This window comes from Micromys minutus (genome assembly GCF_963924665.1).
Source record: "Micromys minutus genome assembly, chromosome: 13".
Classification (NCBI taxonomy): Eukaryota; Metazoa; Chordata; class Mammalia; order Rodentia; family Muridae; genus Micromys; species Micromys minutus.
Window position 1 is genome coordinate 37,750,582 of NC_137982.1, and position 23,123 is coordinate 37,773,704.

Genomic DNA, 23,123 nt, shown 5'->3' on the forward strand with positions numbered 1-23,123 from the left:
AATGAGAGGCTCACTGAGGCTGGAGTTTGGCATTTTGCAAGACCCTGACACTATAATCAGTTAAATGAAAGGTTGATATAAATAAATAAATATAAATAAATAAATAAAACCTCACTGCTTAAATTAGGACAGCTTCAGAACTTAGAGGTCCTCCTTGTCACTTTGATAGAGGATTCACCAAAACGCAGCCTATAATTTTATCTTGTATGATTCCTACCCTCACTCAAATTAATAACTTGGTCAATGTTAAAATAAAGACTCCTAGTGTAGGCTCAAAAAAAAAAAAAAAAAAAAAAAAAAAACCAAAAACAAAAAAAACAAAACAAAACTCTCACTAACAATACCACACCACACCAAGTCTGTGTTCACCTGCACACACTGGCATTTCTGGGTACAAATCAATATCCATTTCCAAAATAAATTTTTTTTCACTTCACGGAACACTTTATTGCTCCCCTAAAACTAAAATCTGCACACATGATCTTGCAGACACAATATGGGGGAATGACAAGGCACTGCTGCTGCTCTAAGCAAGCCCAGTTACTGTAACAAATGTAGATTTTTACCAGCTTTGGATTTCTAATTGTGTCTAATACAATTTCATGTTGCATCCAAGTACAAAATCAATACCGTTAGTCCAGCATGCAGGACAAATGGAACCCATAAATGGTCCTTATTGGGTAATTAAACACCTATTATTGTCACGGTTAGTGAAACAATGAATATGATAAGATAAATTTTTGAGGAAAATATTGCCGTGATTAATACTTTCCCACATGTTAAACAAAAATGAATGCCTTTTGCGCAGTTCTGCTGGCAGAAGCACTGGTCTGCGAGTAGTTACCACAATAACAGGCTAACCTTCAACTGAACTTCCCTCAAGAAATTAAATGCTGTAGCGGGCCTTTAAATCCCCCCACTTAGAGCTCATTTGTGGGTTGTGTAACCCGCACTTCCTTAAGAGAACTCATTATCTGCAGGAGGAGAATCCCTTTATAATTTCTTTATGAATGTATATATTTTTTCTATAAAAAATTCTAACTGTCCTAAAAGGATGGGAATATTAACAGCGTAAGCAAGGCAGAGCAAAGACCTGTACCAATCAGATGCCATTGCTGTTCCCAGGGATTCAAGTGCAGGACTCAATCTGTCATGGAAAACAGGACGTTGGATTGAGAATAAGGTTAGAGAAAAATGCTTATTTAGAAAAAGATATTAATCTTCTAGACTGAGACTAATGTTCCTGGTTACTATGTTGATAATCAGGCTTGCTCTGTCTCTATCTCTGTCTTTTCTGTCCCTGTCTCTACCTCTGTGTCCCTGTTTCTGTCCATCTCTCCCTGCACTCCCATTAATGACCCCTCCCCGGACCCTGTCCACACATAAAACCAAAAACCTCCAACTCATCAAGCCCACCTGGGACCTTCTGTTTAAACACAGAGCCAGTTTCTTTTGAAAACTAGAGACCGATGCAGCAGGGACAACCACAAGTACCAAAGCTGAATTCTACAGATGCGACACTTACAAAGGGTAACGGTATTTCACATGTGAGATGGGACAAAAAGAGAAAGAAAAAAAAAAGGCCACTGAAGCAATAACCGCTCACAGAATTGCCATTAGATTGTAAGATTTACAATCCAGAGTACAGGAAGCGCATATCTAATGGAATTTGTCTTAGAAAAATATAAAGTGGGGCTCCGTGGCACCGGGCATGTGCAGGTGAGATATATTCCTTTTAACCTTCCTTTTAATTAAAAACAAGAACAAGACAACAACAAAACTTCAAAACACAAGAAAAGGTCAAAGTGCAGTTTCAAGCCACACCCCAGGCAAACCCAGACGCTTGTCTAATTTTAGACGCACTTCTTGTTAGCCACCCTTTTTCTCTATCAAATGAGAGCTGCGTTTTCCAAATGCAAAATGTTATTAGACACCTGGCCAACCACATACTAAATAAAGCACGCTACCCTGAGCAGGCCCAGGCAGTAACACATGAACAACTAAACTTTGTAATTGTTTGTGAGATGAGAACATGCTGAATGTAAAGACTTTGGCTATAGGTTCCAAGTTTCTGCTTCTTTTGGAGAAAGCTCATTGACATAGACAGTTCAATATCAGTATTTTCTCCTCGAAGAAAAGAAAAGAAATTACTATGTTGCAGACAATGATCCTCTTGAAATCAAATAAAATTATGATCACTGTGTTCCTTTCATGAGGACATAAAGAAAGGAATTGACTCTTTCCCAGGTAAACTGGCTAAAACATCCAAGTGCATTCATTCTCCAGGAACCAAAGCAAGACAATCCTCACAGTTCTTCGAGCTCCTTAAACACTGGTAAAAGGCTGCCTATGGCTGCCTCCCGACAGAAGAACGAGCAATAAATCTAACTGGTCAGAGGGGTTCACGCACATTGACAAACACTTTTAGGAAGAGAAAGAATGGCTAGGCAGTGCCAGGAAACTGTTCGCTTGTTTGCTTTGGTTTTTAAGATGGTTTGTTTTATTTCAGTAAATAGGTGCCCTGCTTAAGGAGTACCACAGTTACTATCCTTGATTGAGGGAATTAGAAAACTCTTGGGCTGATTTTGCAGATATGGGCTCGGCTCTTCTCACCCCTTCCCTCCCTGGAGGATCTGAATTTTATTTTAAGGGATTAACAAGCACCACACATGGTCAGCAATGATAGCCTTGTTCTTTTCAACCTTAGCGAGTCCTGTTCGGTAAGGGAGATGGGGGAGAATTATGTGGACAAGTGGCTATGTCATCAGAGCTTCAGGGGGTTCCGTGCAGAGATGCCTGAGTAAACACCAGTGCAAATGAATTTATATTTAGCAGCCGCAGCTTGCTGTCTTTAACACACATGGACATAGCCTGCCTCTAGTTACTGAAAGCAGAAAATAAACACACGCTATCTACAAGACAAAAGGGTTTTCGATCCACACTCACATCGATTTTAACTTTGATCCTAGTCAAAATGATGAACCATTTTTCTCACCATCCGTGCCAAGATCATTGAAAGATTATCCTAAACATCGGCTGGGAAGAGCTCTATGCTATGGTGAACCAGAGCATTTTCCAGCTCCTGATGGAGACCAGTAGACCACCTGATACTTTTCCATCAGGGTGATAAAATTAAAGGATGGATTTGATTTGCTTGAAGGATTCTTCCCCTCACTTAATTGGTGAAAGTACACAGCATTAACACAAAGGGGGTGGGGAGGGAAATTAAGAAGGCAACTGTAGGGCCTGAGCTAATTGCAAGCTGATTAGATTGTGCCATGCAAGAGTTCTCTTCCTCCCTCCGTTGTTACATACCATCACAAGCTCCGGTTTTTTTCCACCCTGCTGCAGGAGCAAACAAGCTGATTTGCTAACAAAGTGGTCAGCTCAGGCAGAGCAGCTCACGGGGTCCACAGACGGCCTCCTCTCCATGCAGAGACCCTCCAGCTCCATTTTTCCAATCTGATTACACGGCTCCTTGTTCCAGCAGGCTTAAAGCTTCATGGCAGTTTACCAACATTTTCATCACTTTTTTTTTTCTTTTACAAAGCAAAAGGACTGATAAGCTCTCAGGTACCCAAGCTTTCCTAGTCAATGTCTGGCCAGCAGCCAACACTCCCTCACTACATAACCGTTCCGGGCCACACCGCGTAAAGCAGACAGGATTTACCAGACCGCACAGAACTCTGAGAATCTTGCTGGGTATACAAGGGAACAGCATGTTTCTGCTCTTACAGATGTCCACTGTTGTGTCTAATCTCATCTAGGAAGTATAGCGAACTAATAAAGGTCCTGCTAGCTCTCGCACAGCCCCCAAGGAAGCAATGCAAGCAAAAGCAAGGTGCAGGTGCCCATGGGCTGACTCTTAGCATTGCAGACCTGCTCAGGAACTCTGCCTCTTCAACACTAATAACTGTTTCCGAAGCCCTCGTCTGATTATCTAGACCTATTCCGTCTGTTGCCATGGAAAGGATCCCAGTAACTTTGCATTAAAATCAAAAACACACTTAGATGAACAGAAAGCCACTCCTTGGCACCTTCAAGCTTCAGAAGGACCCTCCACCTTCAAAAGAGACAACTCAGAAGATATACACGTGAACACGTGAAATGATGTTTCCTGTCCATGGCTGCCTGTGAGGATTGTTGTTATGCCTTTGAATCCCAAGAAATCGCTCCATGCAGGTAGCTCAAGTTACCTGTTTACATTCGAAAGATTAAGCAATGATTACTCCAGCATTTCGAGTGGACACCTACAGACTGGCTTCCTATCTCATACTTTTCACTCATGGCTCATGTGTCTAAAATAAAAAATAAACCAGGCTGAAAAATGTGAATTTTCCAGTGCAATAATGTACGTGTTTGCTCACTGGGTGCTGTTCCTCAGCCAAGCAGCAATAAACAAACCAACAAAAATAATCACGGAGCCTTTTTCATCCACGACCAATAACTTTCTAACCAAGATAGAGCAAAGGAAAATGGCTTTTAATGTCTGAGCCTATTCTGGGTTCATTTCTGCATACTATCAGTCAGTGCTAAAGGAGTTAGCGTAGCAAGAGAAGAAAAGGAAGGGCAGGCGCCTTCAGTTATGAGGGACATATGCAAGTGGGCTCAAACAATGACTCAGTACCCCAGCTCTAGCAGGGAGGTGGGATTCGAACTCAAAACACTGTGTGGGGAGATCCAGGATTTGAAATATGACACATGGCCATTCTTCCTGGCTGATGAGGAGCACAGCTGTCCCCTGGGGATGGAAAAACTGGCTGACAGTGACTGTCACTGAAGTCAAGAAATGTCTGTGCTGCTGATCCAGGAACAGGCTCTGACAGCCATCATTGCTTCAGTCCAGCCACAGTCCTAAGCGAGAGCAGGTTCTAGAACAACAGCATTGGCAGAATATGCAAGAGGGGCAGGAGGAGCAATGGCCGAAAGGCACCAAGGAGCACATGAAGCGGCACCTCCATTTCTAGACACCCAGAAATCAACATGCTCCCTCTTACAAGTTCAGATTGCTCAGTGCATAAAAGTTGCATTTAGAGCAGTCACAACACTTCTGAAAGGGCTTCCCATGAAGATAGCATGCAGGTTTTGAACTCATAGGCTGTGATGAGTATATATCTGTATCCACAATACTGTAAAGCCTATAAACTCTAAGTAAGGATACGCATGCATCCATACATGTATTTGCATGTGGGTGGTGTTCTGCATAAATGACTGTCAACTTAAAATGCCATTCTCTAATTTATATGCAAATTCTACCTCTGGTAAAATAAAAACATATTTTAAGCAGCTTATAGTGCCAACACATTATTCCCATGAATGGTTCCTAGTAAACTATTTATGCCAACTGTAGGGATATTTTTTTTTATGATTTATTGGATGGTGAACGAGACCACTTAAACTATAGTTGTCTGTATGAATCAGTAATTTTCATGTTTCTAATTAAAATGTAAACAGTGTAATGAAGACATCAAGTTTTTAGGCAAATGTCTCTCCCTGTGCCACTTGGGGTATGGTAATTACGGGAGCAGATCTATGGATGCTCCTGAATCCGCTGCAAGTCCAGATTAAAAGCATTACTGCTAAACCTGCCTTCGTCCTCCAGGGAATTGTGTACTTTAACACATTCCCAGTTTGCTTACAGATACACATTGGCACAACCTTTAAACGGTGTTCATTAAAAAAGTGGGAACGGAGGAGTAATTTATATTTAAAATGGGGGTTGTAAAACACGTATCAGCAGTCAGAACACTGGCCTTTATCTACTCAGATTTTATTTCTTATCATCCTTATGTGGTGGAGGAAGCAGCAGAAGCCTTAGAACAGAGAGGGGGACAAAGCCAAATAATGTGTCCTTAAATTTACAGACATAGAAGGACTTTACCAAATGGGAGACAAGGTAAAGCTAATTCTTTACCTCTCTTCATTAGTATTCTATTTTTTATGAAATTGGCCAAACTTGTATTGTTTTATGAAACTGATCAAAATTCATAATTCATCGTACAGAAAAATAACCTCCTACATGTGATTTTATTTCTCCAACCACTTGCAGCTGCTTATTAACCTCTCCTGAAGTTCCTGCTTTCCTTGTTACCCGTTTGCTTTGCAGAAGTACAACCAAGGACTTGAATAAATGTGTTTATCTTGGGCCATAATTCTGTATCACCACTCCTTGCAAAGAGCCCTTACAGCCAACCCAGTCACCCTCAGCAGTGACTGGCTACAGGAGAAATCTGCGGTGATAGGAAAAAAGAAATTCTGACCTGTGTTTGATAAAAGGTAAATTTTCCTTTACCCAAGCTACCCCACCCCTGGCATCACTGTCTGCAGGGTAGCCAGTATGGCCAATGTTCACACTAATTTTACAGGTGTTTTGGAGCAGCATGTTCTGAGACTGCTGAGGGAGAGGGAATGAGTGGGATCTGTGATGTGGGCAGGGGTTTGGGAATCACAGAAAGAGTTCTACACGGTTGTGTTATTACTGAATGATACAAACAAACCCTTACAACTCTGCTCCCCCCTGAGGCCAGGCAGAGGGTTTCAACCCAGTGCCCTCCATTTCTCCACATGAAAACATACCCTCTCCCCTCAGGAAAAAAAAAAATCTGGATTTGAAGACATAGTTTTGGAGGAAAGGGGTGGGACGAGGAAAGAAAGGAATTGGAGAAGGGCATATTTTGATTATGTTTAAAGATTTTTCGAAACCCCTCTGGGGGTTCTAAGAGGGAGGAGAAAAATCTGATTAAACAAGGCCAAGTGTTTTGTGGGCTTAAGGGCGATCTCATAGTCATGCTTGATATCAAAAGTGTTACGAAAACAGGCATTATTTCTACTCCCTATTGTGCCAGAAAGGTAAACACTGGGCTGCATTGTGGATTAAAACAATAAGAAATCCCTTTCCTCTCAGGTTCTCAAGGCCCTGCTAATCGGGTGTAATTTTTAATGAACACTAGCTGCTTGGTGCTCATTCAAGACATTTCATTAGAAGGTTATTCTTTTTTTTTTTTTTTTAAATCAACATTTCAACCATATCAAGCGGTAACCTTTCTTGAAATGTAAATGAACGGTTTAAATGAGAAGATTAATAAAGAGGGGATGCTCCGAGCCCAAGCATGGCATGCTATGTATTTTTAAATTTGTCTATGCCAGATGCTGTCAGTCAGAACAAAAAACTGTCCAAGCAGACAATCTGTGCGTCTGAATGTTGATCATGTTGGAAAGTACAGGGGGGGAAGGGGGAGAGTGTGTCAAGGATTCATGGTTCTTCATCTTTGCAGTAGAGCAAACACGTCTCTCAGTATAGCGACAGACAGCTGCTTCCACTTTCTAATGTGCCCTAACTTAGATCACTGAAAGGATTGTCAGCACTCAGAGAAACACACAAAGATAACACAGCCAGCTGCCATGGAGGGGAAAACCAGCACAGCTCAGAAGAAATGGGATTTGTTCCATTTGCATGATGCTGCCTCCCCTGGGCCCCTTTCTTTCAAATCCAAAGCACAAAAGACAACACTTAACATATTTGCTTAAAGATGACAACCTCATGTTGATTTCATTTGGATGTAACAGTGTCAGGATTACAGATATAAGAATATATTATACCTGTAACAGAGACTGACAAATGTACCCATCAGTGGGACTGTCTGATTCATCTGCTTATGCAGCCATTTTACCATCCCAAGGGTGCCATCTAAGTAGTAACTTTAGAAGACTGAAGGTCTAATTTTATTACACCACATTTCAACCTACTAAACAATATTATTTCTAAAATAGATCATTTTTATTGGAAGTCTCCCTGATGAAAAATCCAGTAGACACCAGAGAATTTATGAACTGTACGGGTCCTTTGAACTCAATATAGTGCCCATTTCAAACAACTTTTTGTGCTGTATGGCAGTATCAAATAAGTGAAACTTAGAAAGAGAAGAGATAAATGCTTTGAGTATATAAGTATATTGATCTAATCAACATATGGCTAGAACACAGAGACAGGCTGGGCACGGACAATATGGATAACTGTAAACTATAAAATCCATCCTTTCACCTAGTATGTCTGAATCCAGTCTTTACAACCACTTACCTCTTGTCTGTATTGTGTGGTCTACAGAGAGTTACTCACACTTCAAGAGCAACTATATGAATATTCATTTCTTGTCAACCTTTCTTTGACATGCACTCAATCCGATTTCCAGTTAAGGTATTTTGGGGACAGACACTTAGACAAGAAAAAAATGATTTCAAGTTACGCTGACTAGCCACTAGTCATTAACACGCAGTCCACTGAGGAAACAATGGTTCTAACCTGAAGCCTCCACACTTCCCTGAGTTTCTTTCTATTCTTCTGTACAACTTTAGGATGTATAACTTGAATTCTTAAATGAAAGGATTTTGATGATGTGACTGCATTTATTAGTTTACATATACACACTCTATTTTCTAGACTAAAATTATAGGTCTGGGAATGAAAACAATAGTGTTCTTCACATGGGTGCTACATACACACACACACAAACACACACACACAAGAGAGGGAGACAAAGAGACAAAAAGAAATATTCTGTCAGAGACAAAGAGAGACAGAGACAGAGAAAGAGGGAAAGAGAAAGAGAGACAGAGGCGGGGAGAGAGGTAGGGAGGGAGAGAGGGAAGGAAAGAGGGAGGGAGAAAGAGAGAGAGGTAAAGCTGTAAATATTTGTTAATACCAGGCCTCAAAGCTCATTCAACTGATTCCCATAATGAAATGCTGGCTCCTAGTCCCCCACTTTGTTCAAGGGAATTACTCTGCTGCTTGCTATTTGTGGGTAACAGTATAACTCACTCATTGGGTCTTGTTTTATAAAATAGAGTTAAGTGCTAACTGTGAAATCTCTGCACAGCAGATGGCCACCAATCATTATTTTCAATTTGCTTAGTTTCTAGTAAGAAGAAAAACTCCGAGGTAGTGATGCAAAGGAAACTAGCAGCCTGTGTGATAACTCAACCAGTGCCAGAAGATGCACTAAAAACAAAATACAGAATCCCTTAGATTGTGTAGTATTGCACAGCTAAAAAATGCAATTTTGTGGCTATCCCACTCCATCATGAAAAATGCTATTTGAAAAATTTATCTTAGTTCAAGTTATCACAGTTTCAAGAGGCAACTTTAAAAAAAATCATGTTTGTCATGGCCAACAATAAAATCACTTTTAATTTTTTTTTCTTTTGGCTTCTTTGTATCCCAGCTTCCTAACAGAAAATGGAGCCATTTGTGGACAAGCACACATGCACAGAAAATTAAGCTGTAAATATCTGGTCTGGGTTATTATTAGAACCTGGAAACATCTGAGGCTATAGGACAATCCAGGCCCTGCAACCACAATGTACAGGTAATTGCTTAAATGATTTATACCTTATTCTTTCTATTAAAACTGTCTCTAAAGACAAACATTTGTAGGCTTGGTTCTGCAATAAAAACTGGTATCTGATTTCACTGGGACAAAATCTTGTGAAAGATGTTACATTTCTTCAAGGACATATGCATAGATAAACTAAGCCCTGGGCAAAGACTGGCACCAGACGATAAGTTAATAACTACAGAATAGGACTATGGTATGGCCATGCATGGTATGTATATAAACGTGGCCATCCACTCAGAGAAAGTAAGCATTAGAAAAAGAAACTGTACACTGGACTGTTGTTGTTTGTTTGTTTGATTCTCAATAAATGTGTCAATTGACAAGCATCCTTGGGGCTGAGGATGTAGGTTTGTAATATAGCATTTCCCTCACATACATATTTAACCTATTGCAAATGGTTTCTTAATGTCCATTGTCAGTTTCGGTTTTTATTTCTCATAAATCTTGCTTACAGAGACTTCAAATGAATGTCATTCCAAACCTGACTCCCAAGGGACAGAGAGGTACCACATCAAGAAAAGACATGAGCCACTTAGACAAGAATGAGAGAAGATTTAAATTGGTCCATTTAGAAGATATCTGCATAAAGTTACCAACTGGCTAAAGACTCAGAATGAAGGAGTATTCAATGTTTCCATATGTTACAGGTTGCTCTGCTGAAGACATGCATGCAGGTATGCTCACACAGACACAGACACACACACACACACACACACACACACACACACACACACACACACATGTTATATTCACCTAAAAACTATGATTTATTGAAGATTTGAAGGCAAATGAAGCTTCACATTCTAAAACGTTTCCATGTCTAAACCTCACTAAAATTTTAGTTATGCACAGGTACCCTGTATAAGGAAAAATAAATGATAACATTTTATAATATTATTTGTTTTATGAATAGTAAGAATATTTGAGAAAGAAAATGACTCCCCAAAACATAAGTTGATTTAAAAAAAAAAAAAGATAAGTTGATAAAGCTCCTGAACTACTAGAAGGCAAGGACTCACAGCTAAAATTAAAATAAACCATTGACCAGTGAGTTAGAGTCATGGCTCACATTTTTGTGGTCATTAACTTATAACAGGACCCTCCCAGCAGTATCTTTCAACTCCCCCCTTCCCATCAAAACTCTAAAGGAAAAAATGACTAGCACTTTAGGTGCAAAGATTATGTGTGGATGCTTCATTCGAGTCATGTAAGACCCCCTCAATTCCCTGTTTATAAATCAAGCAGAAGCTTAAGCCAGCTCTTTTAAAACTTTCCTTGACTTAGTTTGCATATTGGCCAGCTACCATCATGAGCCTTTACAATCCAATCTTTAATATCTGGTAGATTCGAGCGTCTATTTCAGCATGTTCTAACTTGCTTAAAATCCACTAAGTGGTTAGGGAAAGCCAGCAGAGCTGAGTTAAGGAAAGAGCACGTGTGGCCCACCAACTGTGGGAACAGTGTGGCTACTTTGGTCACACTGTTTCACAGTCTTTTGGACTCTCCCAATAAAGTGCTGTCCTTTAGTGTAAAAGCCGTTTGCTGGAGGCTCAGTGTTTGCAATGCAATTAAAGAAGCAGCATTTGTCCTCTGCCTCCCAGTGCCACTTCTTTACAATAATCCAGGTTCAGCAGCTACACTGCAGATAAATTCTTCCCCTAGCATATACGAGACCCCTCGAGATTTCCACATGAAGTGTTAGGCTAGCATCTGGAACTCCTCATCTCTGAAAAGCCCAAGTTGGAAGAGACGGAGTGCGTTTTCAGAAAAGGTACAGGTTTGTTTTTAAAGATGTGTATTTCAAAGAATGACAATAAAGTAGATTTTGTTCTTTCTTTTAACGGGCTCTTTTCTGAATCAAGGTGAACAAGTACTTCTCTCAAGTACGTCTTTTGTTTTGTTTTTGTTTTAAAAGTTACCTATTACAGTTTCAGGATGCAGTTAAATTGAAATTCCCTTAGAAAATGTTGTAATTTCATTGGCTGTGAGATTAGTGAGCAGATTTAGAATGATGCTGGCCCCAAACACACAGGCTCATCTGGTGAAGCATCTGATCCACTGGAAGAGAGAGGTCAACGGTTGAACTTGCAACTAAATTCTTTGCAGCCCAGTGTTTAGTGCAAAATAAATTAATACTGTCAGACATTAAACAGAACAAAACAGAGCCAATGAAAATGTTAACCAAAGACATTTACAAACTACAGATTTGCTGCAAGTTAAATCAGCACACCAAGAGCAGGTCAGCGAGTTAGTGTCCCACGCCTTAGCACCCGAGTACTGTCGTATACCCACAGTATATGAATACAGGGCACAGATTTATACTTTATATGAGCCAGAGGAAAAAGAAACTACAAACAAATGTCCAGGGTGTTGATAATTTCCTTTGCTCAACCAAAGGCTGGATGGCCAGTCAGCCCTAGGTAGCAAAAAGTTTACAGGAAGCTCCAAATTCTAATATTTAAAAGTTCTATTTCCTCAAATTTTCTGACTCCAAATTCACATAAAAAACATTTAAAAGGGACAGATGCTACTAGTCTTTAGTAATAAAGAGAATTTTGTTTTTTGTGGGGAAATCTTAAAGGTAGCACCACAATGTGGCTCTAAAGGGATAATTTAAACTCCTCCTCCCCAGAAAGGTAAAAACAGAATGGTTGTAAGCTTTCTTTCACATGTATAATTTCAGAACTATTTTCAGGATTATGTCTCCTCTGTTTGGTAATTGTGTGGTTTGTAAAGAACACAGAAAAAAATATGACTTTTGGCTAAAAAATTTAAAGCCAAGGAAAATGATGTAGACATAAACTATCATGTGTAACAAATCACTTTGTACACTAATTTGAAAATAAATAAAAAGAAATTTTATTGTTTAAATTGAAGTATAGAATTTTAATATTTTTCAGCAATTTTTATCTAATATCTTAAGGATTTTTTAGAGTAAGATTAGTGAATGAGTAACAACATGTCAATATCCATTTCTTTGATAAGTTCAAATCACCAGATGTTTACTGAACCTATACAGTTCATGTACCATGTGTGCATGCTAAGGAAATTACAATTTAATTCGATGTGTCTGCTTACAAGGATGTAGAGTTCCCAAATTGAAAAAAATATTCATTGTGAAAAGATAATGTTAATGATCAAGGGTAATTGTGTGTGGGTGTGTGGATGTGTGTGCTTGTATATGGTGTGGGGGGGTGTGGGGGTGTGGATGTGTGTGTGCTTGTATGTGGTGTGTGTGTGTGTGTGTGTGTGTGTGTGATGTGTGTGGGTGTGTGGATGTGTGTGCTTGTATGTGGTGTGTGTGTGTGTGTGGTGTGTGTGGGTGGGTGTGTGGGTATGTGGTGTGGGTGTGGGTGGGTGTGTGGGTGTGTGATGTGTGTGGGTGTGTGGATGTGTGTGCTTGTATGTGGTGTGTGTGTATGGTGTGTGTGTGTGTGTGTGATGTGTGTGGGTGTGTGGATGTGTGTGGGTATGTGGATGTGTGTGCTTGTATGTGGTGTGTGTGTGGTGTGTGTGTGGGTGGGTGTGTGGATGTGTGTGCTTGTATGTGGTGTGTGTGTGGTGTGTGTGTGTGTGTGTGTGTGTGTGTGTGTGATGTGTGTGGGTGTGTGGATGTGTGTGCTTGTATGTGGTGTGTGTGTGGTGTGTGTGTGTGGGTGGGTGTGTGGGTGTGTGGTGTGTTAGAGTAGTCTGTGTTCAGAAGCCTTCTGGAGGCCATATATAGACATTAAGTACCTTTCTCAATTGTCTCCTCTTTATTTTATTTTATTTTGAAAAAGTGGCTTTCGTTGGAACTGACACTTCCTGATTCATTTAATACTGCTGACCCATCAGCCACGAGACTCCCCTTTCTTCTGACTTCCTGGCATAGGGATAGGTCCAAACTAACAAATCAGGCTTTTCCATGGTTGCTGGGGATCTGAACCCAGGTCCCCAAGCCTTCTTTGCAAACACTTTACCAACTGAGCCAGATCACCAAGTCCAAGCAAAACATTGTTAGTGTGTTTAAAGAAAATGAAGTGTCAAAATGTGTCCTCAGCAGAGTTGGTGGATGATACATGCTGAGAGTAGCTATCTCTTCATGAAGGTATAACTTTTAGTCTGATCTAATTCATATATATTTTAAAAGATTTATGGTTCCTAGAGCTGCTAAATAAGCCAATCTGATTTTCAACTTCTTACAGAGGAAATACATTAGCTAATCAATACTTATTGTCTCCCAAAATATTGAGATACCTGACACTTAAAGTGTGCAACCAATTAGTACCTATATTTAGAAAACAAAAATACTATGAAAGGATCAACCAGGAAATGGTCCTTCGGCTTCCTTCACTGTTTCTGAGATAAGGTCCCATGCTTCATAGAGAGAAACAGTCTGCATCCTAAGTCAGGGCTACCCAAGCTCAGGAGTAAATGAAGAAGCATCCCTGCATTGTTCTTTAGTTGTAATGGAACTCCATCTCCCTTTACAAAACAGAGAACTGAGGGTAAGCAGAGCTGAAAGACTTGCCTAGGTAAAAAGTGCAAGCGTCTGTGGCCCTCTGCTGCCATGTTCTTTCTCCACTGTCAACTCTAAAGGTCCTCTCAGGAAGACCCTTCTCTCTTCTTACCAAATGCAACACAAGTCGTCAGCTACTTCTAGTGTATGCCATTAACAGATTCAAGTCCGAATAATACCTTATGCCTGTAAATAAAAAAGAAAATCTTTTAAAGAAGGTGGAAGTTTTATGAGTTCATGGGATGTACAAATCCCTTGGTTTGGAAAAGCGACTGATATAACTAAATCTACTTTTGAAATCACTTTGGGAGCAAAAAAAAAAAAAAAAAAAAAAAAGAAAAGAAAAAGGAAGTATGTTACTTCCACTTTACATCACCTGCCCACCCAACAAAAACAAACAAACAAACAAACAAACAAACAAAAACCACCCATATGACTAGGTTGAGGTGGAACTTATGAGTATGTGAGGTTTGTGAGAGGGTGAGAGGGATTCTGTCTTTCTCATCTTCCTTTTTCTGTGTGATCACCTCACCATCCTGAGACAGAATTGCTCTGTATTCTGGGGTGGTCTCAAACTCAGATTCCCCACTTGAATTACAGCATACATCACCATGCCAGGCCCTTGGGTGGGAACTCTAACTAATGATGGTAATGTGAATCGTTTTCTGTAACTTCAAGTATGGCTTAAGCAAACGGAAGGTATCAGTGGCAAGAAAAGGGAAGAAAAAGATTCTGAGAATAAAAATTATCCCCATTAAAGGTATGTATGCCTTTATATATGTTCAACTTAAATGCGCGTAAACTGGAAATAGTTATTTTTGTAGAAATAGTCACAAGTTCTATTATTCAGAATGTGATAAAGAACCTACCACTTCTTAACAGCAAATTATACTTTGCTTAGATTACAGCACACTGGTCATTAGTTCCTAATAAGTGCTCATTTTGCATATAATTATATTAGGATTGGATCAACATAATTATCAGCACTGTTTTCAGAAAAAAACACATAGGAAAGAACCCTAAACTTTGCCTTAGCATATTCTAATCCCTCTTTCTTTTGCCTGTACCCCCCCCCATTTTCTACCAGTTGCCATTCATCATGGCAACACAGGCAGCTTGACTGCCCCCCCCAACAACCTTATTCTCTGTTAATTAGTTCAGACTACCACCTCATGATCTAGATATCCATATACTAGTGGATCAAGGAAAATTTGATTTTCCAGATGACCAAGTAATAACCAACCTTGCAGATAAGTTTATAAAGAATGCTGGTCTCACCACAGTGCATAGGCACAGGTAGACTGTGTGACTGGGGCTCAGCAGTAGGAGGCTGGCTGGTCCTGGTGAGAAGGCAACATGCAGATAGCAAATGGGCTGAAGCACTTGCCCTACCAGGAAGTAGAGAGTAGCTGCAGAGTTGCTTGTAAACACACACACACACACACACACACACACACAGTTTATCCTCACATACTTAAGTGCAAATGCATGTATTTTGCACTCTGCCATCTCAACAACTCCTGTGAGATCACATCACGACAGTAGTTTGGTAATGTCATTTCTGAGAAATATTATAGGCTTTTGTAAAACCGTGGGTTTTTGTTTTCAATTCTTATGCCCAAATCCATACCACCTGTAAGACTGGATTCCCTTTGTATCTTTGAAATTAAGTAGTATAAAACCATTCACCCACAGAAAGTTTTACTTTGGTGCTAAAGCAAAATGAAAAAAGAGAAAAAGAAGGAAAGAAAGCATTGATTTGGTGTCTGCACACATGAAGTTATACATTAAAGATCAAAACAGAACAGAGAACTCTTGTTATTAGATTTCCTAACAATTTAAATGTTATCAATGGAGATGACATGGCCATAACTTAAAAAACTCAAGAGATTCTGCCCATGCACAGTATGTCCTTTTAATGAGACACTAAATCTATTTCTGAAGGGTCTGCTATCTCAGCAGATATATGTAAGATTCTCTCAATAATTAGTTGATTTCAAATCATATTTTTTAATTAAGGAACTTAATAGTATTCACCATGCCCTTAAAATATTCCTGAAGGCAGGAAAAAAAAAAGAAAAAAGAAACTTTGGTCATATGGTCATATACCATTCCAAAACTGCTCTCTCTTTTTTCCCCCAGTTTGTGAGAACTGGGTCATTTGAGGTCCCCATTGTCTGTATGAGGTTCTTCCTCCCCAAGGCTGCTTTCTGATCACCTGAGCAACATGAACAAAATCTCTTTTCTAAAAACACTGAGACTCAGACTGATGGTGGGGGCCAGGACATAAGACACACATCTTTTGTAAGGAGGATCTAAAAATTGACTCCAGGTCTGGAATTCAAGAACAGAAGAGTCGGACTTGACACAGACATGCTATAAAAGCTAAATGTGGCTATTATTCTTAACAAGTTACATATTGGGTATTATTCTTCTGAAAATGAGTCATAAAATATCATTTTAAGTACTTACAGTCATGAATATGTTCTACTCCAGTACCTCTGCTTGAATGTAATTTTTCATTTTTCCAGGAAAGGATTACATTTGCTAACTAACCCCGTTAACCTAATTACTCATAAAAATACCAAAAATATCTATGACATCAATAGCTTTACAAAGAAACGTATCTGTACACATGAGCAAGAGGATATTTGGTGTGGATAAGCAAACCTGCAGTTCTTATTTGAAAGATTCCTTAAGATCCCTGTAATACCAAGTAGTGAAATGTATCAAGAAAGGCATTCAGAGTTTGCACACAGTTTGTGCTTTCAATGTCTGTCTCATTCAAAAGTATTAACTAGTAAGCATAGAAGGATAACAGTAGCCTGTTTATCTAACAGTATTTGCTTCATCTTAAAACAGGGATTAAAATGAAAATGGCTTCAATATTAAGGCAATCTTTTTTTTTTAAATCCTACTCACAATAATTATCTGGTTAGATTAAAATCAGTGAATCATACCTAATTAAGATTTATACTTTAGCTTCATTGAGGTCTATGATCTGAGAGAAAGTGTTTATTCTTTGCTTCAACTGGAAGGAAGCAAAACAGAACCGAATAATGCAGCAGCCAAGAAGCTACCACAGACAGAGCAGCCTACTGTGGCTTAACATATGCACTTAAACATTTCCGAGCCGTACTTATTTTGGAAGCCAAACAATTCATCTGAACATATAATAAAAGAAAGGAGTAAGGTTAAAAAGAAAAATAAGGGGCCGAGTTGCAATTGTGCTACAGAAACTCTTGGACCAAGCATGGATCCCTGAGAATATGGATTGATACACACCACAGCCTGCCACTTTTACCTTCATGTAGACGATCCCTAAAGTGTGGTTTAAAACACTTATTTCTCTGTCTCCTTTCACTGGATGGCATACTGAGAGAAAAACCCCTCATTATTATTCAAAATCTGTAGTATTACGACAAAGTCTAGCAAGGTATTCAAAATAAGTTCCATTTATTCCTTCCTCTAAAATATCTTTAAAGACCCCCTTCTCCACCCCAGTCTGGGGTTACATAAAAGAAGAGAGACTTTTCCCCAGCTCTTTCATATCTCCTTCCGGGCAGTGATCTGATGTAAGAACTCTCTTTTGAAAATAAATGGTCCGACTTCAAGTGCTCTCAGCTCCACACTTGCTGGGCCTTCCATCGGGCCTCAGTCTCCATCTGAAAAGCTGTTAGGCTTCAAGATGGAGTTTGGGGCATTTCCAATACGGATCTCCTTTTGTTGAGCGCTGCATTTGGGAAACAAGAATTTCAATGTTTGCTTGACCCATCTGCTGAGAATGGACAAACCGAAGTAGAAAAGTAGCCATGCCGAGTGACCACAGGTCAGAGAAAGAGCCAATATTTCAGTGCCTATCAGAAATGTAAATTCACCATTTGAACAGGATAGGATACACCTCAGGGTTAGGACTCTTGCAGGAAAAGGGTTGCTTTCCCCTCTACCATTTCTATCAGTTCAGTTAGGTGGCTACAATGTCACTTTCTCATGCCTAGATACCAATAATGATACTCACATAATAAGGTGATTGTTTTTGTGTTTGTCCCTCTTCCCTGACTGTCACTCAGTGAGCTGTGCTTTATTTAATGTTCAGATTTAAATAACTTCAGGTTTAGATTTAAATACCTTTAGACTTCTGGACCTTAGGAAAGGGTAGAGATGGCAGGTACAAAGTGACCGAGAGAGCATCCAGTTCCTTAAGACAAGTCCCACTGAGATAATTCCTCTGTGCTTAGGATGCACCTTCTTAACTAGGTGGCCATGTAGACGTAATTAAAAACATCAAGTTTCTGCTAACAGGAACATTCATGTGATATAACCAGTACAGGACAGCATGAGATGAAAGCAAATATATTGTTCAGTGGGGAGAAAAAAAAAAACCCAGAAGTCCTAAAGGCCTATTATTTTATCTGTTCTCTTTAACAGCTCCCATTAGTATCTTTAGCAGAACCAAATAGGATAAATGGAATAGCCAGTCTTCACACAGAAAACCAGTGATTTCCCCCAAACTGTCCCTTAATACGCTTTGTAGACAGTAAAAGCCAAGTGTAGCCTCATTGGCCTGTGACCTTGGTAGGCACAAGGACCCCCACAGAAGGGCTTTGCACTTGCTAGAATGCTCTGCTGTGGCTGTCTTGAAATCCTAGATAATTTTTAAATAAGCTATCTCGCATTCTGATCATGTGCTGGGCCTTATAAATGGGGTAGATGGTCCTAGCTGAAGGTCACAGCATTTGTAGATGAAAAGAATAATAAGTCAAAAGAATAAAGAAAAACTTTCCTGCAATATACAGAAAGCCACGACTTCACACTGCACTGCCTTTCAAGTCTAATCGCACATGTTACTGTTTCTCTGCAGAGTATTCCCTCTAAACCAACGCAGAGACAGGCACAGGTCCTTCGTTCCTGGAAGAGCTACAATCACACATGCACCACATCCAACTGTCAATAATTTCTACAGCATCAAGAGTATAGAAGTCGAGTATTAGTTGATTCCGGAAAAACAAGAAGGGTTTCTGTGGGAAAAGTAAAATGCATGTTCCATTCCCTTAGCAGCAACATGTCTACAAACCACTGTGACAAATACATAAATCAATAGCAGAGACCAAAATCCATGCAGGGGGGGGGGAGGGGATGAGGAAAGCATTTTCAACATCAAGACACTGGGGGGGGAGATGAAGTATTATTTTGTGAGTGCTTTAAATTTTGTGTTCTCTATCAAAAACATGTTTATTTGTAAATGAAAAACTTGCAAATTATATATCATTAATAATTTTTAATAAAAGCTATTCAGCTCACGAATAAAGACACTTTTAACAAGAATCAATTTTTTTAATTACTTAAATTTTCTTCTTTAAAAAAAAAAAGATCTTTTTCAAACCTAAATAAATAAATGAGTTGGAAGGGGGAAAGATAGGTTAACTTTGGGCCTTCATATAATAAATCAAACAATCTACTTTAAAGCTGTGTCAGTGTAAAAATACGGTTTGAGGGAGCAGCACAGACATTGCAGTGTAAGCGGACTCATCCGTTTATAGATCCTGTAAGATGAGTGCCTGTGAAATGAAATCCTTTTCCTTGTGCCTTGGAGATGCTCTCCACCAAGACTCAACCATATGCAGCGAGAAGCAAAGTGTCAATATTCAAATAACAGGACAACAAGCAGATTTGTTGCATAAAATATGTAAATATTACTAACGGAAAGTGCCAGATGATATCCAGTGTTTTGATGGCTTCGGATCATCTATCCTTCCTGCCTCCTCAATCTCAGTGAAGACTGATCAACAGGTATCCTAGGGGCTGGCCAGGGCAGAGCAAGCACCTGTGGTCCTGTCCTAAAGGAGCTAGCGTCCCCACCTGCTTACCACTTGCCTTAAACCTCCCAGCACCGTTTGCAGGGTGCTTTGCCAACTCCTCATTCTCCCTTCTTTTCTATCCCTAACTTGTACATTTCTTTTAATAGACCACGTAATGTCATTTAAGATCAACAGCAAAATTAAGCATTAGCAGTCAGTACTCCTGTCAAAGAGTCTGTGCTTGAATTTCCGACTAGAACTTAACATGGAAAAGAATATATGTACATAGAAAGAGATTGGGAGGGGGAAGGAGGAAAGACTGTGATAAAATCCCAACCATCAAATTATGTGCTAAGGATGCCACTTATTTGTATTCTTTCCAGTAAGACTGTCCTTTGGGGCTGTGGGGTGGGGAGAGGTGAGTGTGCGCCTGTGTGTTGCTGTGTTATCATTTGGGGGGCTGCAGTCTTGCCGGTGGTACCTGAAAAAAATGGCTCAGTTCAAATGACAATAGCAAATCAGTGTCTATAAATCTCTAAATAAAGAATCACGAAACATTTTCAATTGCATCCTCCTCTGTTCTGTTGGCTTATTCTAATTTATCAATATCTCAGACAAAAAGCTAATGGGGTGGTAAATAAAACCTTCTCCACCAGTAACCGTCAATCTCTCTAGAAAAATGTGCAACAATTTTTGCTATCAAATATACATAAATCAATTTAAATTCTCGGTAATTAAATGTATTATCTCTACAACAATGCCTGTGGCACTTTAGAGGCTGGCATACAAAATTCAGATATGAGAGTTTATGGATCAAAAGAGTTGCAGACACCCCTGTAAAAGCAAGGCTCTGGGCACAGCTAGAAAGTTCCAAACAAAAGGCCTGCAATTGTTTCAAATACACCTAATAGTTCTGCTGATTTGGAAAGATTAGAGCTGATTACTTAATTAGGCAATCATTAGACATCCAAAAACACTGAGAGAAACAGGGGACTTCGGAGACCACCTTCACTTGGAAATGACAACTGGGGAGACCACTGCGAACTTTCTGCATCTGCCTCTCTACATAACCCAGACAAGAAACTGACATCTCAAGTATGACACCCTGGAGGTCAGGGAACAAAATAATTTCCCAGTGAGGAAATGATGCACTTCTTGCAGGATGCTGAATTTTCAAACTATGTTAGCAGAGCAGATAGTGGTGCAGATTGTCTCTGTGGACTCAGGAGCTGCCGCTCTCTGCGCTGCTCTGACCACATGCTGTATTATTAGCTGAAGATAATTAATGAAATTTCTACTCTCTTGCATGTCCTTCAGAAGGTCCACAAAATGCTATCCAAAGTTCCTAACCGTAAAATATGAGGGAGAGAGAGAGAGAGAGAGAGAGAGAGAGAGAGAGAGAGAGAGAGAGAGAGAGAGAGAGAGAGAGAGAGAGAGATTGTTCATACTCAGAAGAAATCAGATGCTGTTTAAAGGACCTCACAGATATTTTAGTGTTTCATAAAGTAATTCCAAAGACCCAACAAACTCTCTGTTTAGGAGAAAAGCAAAGCAAGTCTACTCACATGCACAGCTTCCAAACCGAAGTCTCACCCTCTTCCAGGAAAACAATGAGATTGCATTACCCTGCTATGATTCTTTCATTTCAGACGTGATTAATTAGCAAACATTGCACTCCTGAAAACTCCCAGCACCCTCTTGCTGGCTTTCTTAACATCGTGTGTGGAAGAACAAGTGGCCCCCAGTACTGTAAAGCAGGTATCCAAACACTCGATTTCAAAGAAATACTTCTATTTTTGCCTCCAAAAATAAAGCTAACTGTTTTTAGCTGCCTTTACAAAATATTTTGGAAAGAAGCAGGTCATTGTTTTAATCATGATTTTAGATTTTGTATAATGTATGTACTGTATTCAGGAAAATGTGTCACATTTAACGTGGTAGCCCTATTTTCAAACTGAGACTCCAAAGGACTAAAAAGTCTGAGTAGGTTATATTGATAAGCAACCACATGCAAATTAGTACACAATAGCAGTGGTACATTCAAGCACGTTTGGGGACAGGGTTTAAAAAGAAAAAAAAATGAGTGTTTTGCCAAATAAAAGTTAATTTGTCATAATTACAATGAAAACCAGAAACCAGAATAAAAGAAGAAAGAACTCAATATTTAAATGAATGAAAACTGCTGACTCTCAATAGTATTCCCAACACTCTTTCAAAATAATTTTCCTTGCAAATAATCTCTTTTCAAAATGCCCATATCAATCAAAAGGCTACCCATTACTGGAGACATCATAAATGTATAATTGAACAACCATCAATTTATAAACCCTGAGATTTCCCTCTGAAACCTTTACGGATTGTGCTGGCTAGAAAACTTCACACACAGTACAGTACTAACATACTAACAAATAGAGCTTGTTGGTTCCAGTAAACATTTTTTTTATTTATACTACTCAACTCTCTCTCCTCTCTCTCTCTCTCTCTCTCTCTCTCTCTCTCTCTCTCTCTCTCTCTCTCTCTCTCTCTCTCTCTCTCTCCCTCCCTCTCTCTCCCCTGTTGTATTAAATTTAGGATCAAAAACATCAAAGCAGCTTCCACCTCGGACCTAACTTTTAGAGGATCAGTGTGACAAGGCAGCCCCTGATAGATGTTTCTCTTGATAAACGACTTGTTCAAAAGAGACATTGTAGCTTTCATTTCCTGACCACAACACACTTTTAATTTGCAGCAGCAGAGCTGCGGAGTGTGGCCACTTGCCCACTTTGTAGCCTTTTAGGTTTCTGGCTCTGGTTCTTTTAGGCCACACACTTAAAATAAAAGAAAAATAAATAAATAAAAATCTAAAAACAATCAAAGTGAGAGAAAATAGAAACCACTAGTGCCTTTTAATGCATATACACACGTATCTACTTTCTAGATGCATACATGTATATGTGGATACATACACACACACACACACACACACACACACACACAATCAGATTCCAGTGAGTGATAACAAGACTTCTAAACATCATTTGCACATCCAGCATTTAAACACACAGAGAAAGAAAGCACGTGAGTATTACTTAATAGTAAGCAAAAGCTAGTCTAGGAGCAATTTACATCCTTAAATTTACTGTTACATGCCTCCGATGGCACTGTTGCCTGTGCGTGTTTTTACTGATTATTGCAATAATAAGTATTACTACTATCCAGAAACCATGCTTAAGTATCAATACGGTGAACAAACCACCCAATTTCTGCTCTCAGCACATTGTCCGAGGTCCGATTTAAAATTTATAAATGTAATATCCTTCTGATCACAGGCAGCAGCCCAATCTGCTCTGAATATATATTACAGCTTTAACATCACAGAGGGAAATCGCCCATCTGGCAATCCCATTCGCTCCAACAGCTCCAGGGGAAAAAGGGGGGGAAAAAAAGAAAAAGCTG

The 23,123-nt window shown here is 39.5% G+C and overlaps 1 protein-coding gene across 1 annotated transcript in view; it reads right to left on the reverse strand.

Moving 5' to 3' along the window:
- FIGN (fidgetin, microtubule severing factor) overlaps positions 1-23,123 on the reverse strand; it is a gene marked incomplete at its 3' end in the record, with an annotated part of 115,447 nt that overhangs the window by 89,847 nt on the left and 2,477 nt on the right. The window lies entirely within an intron of this gene.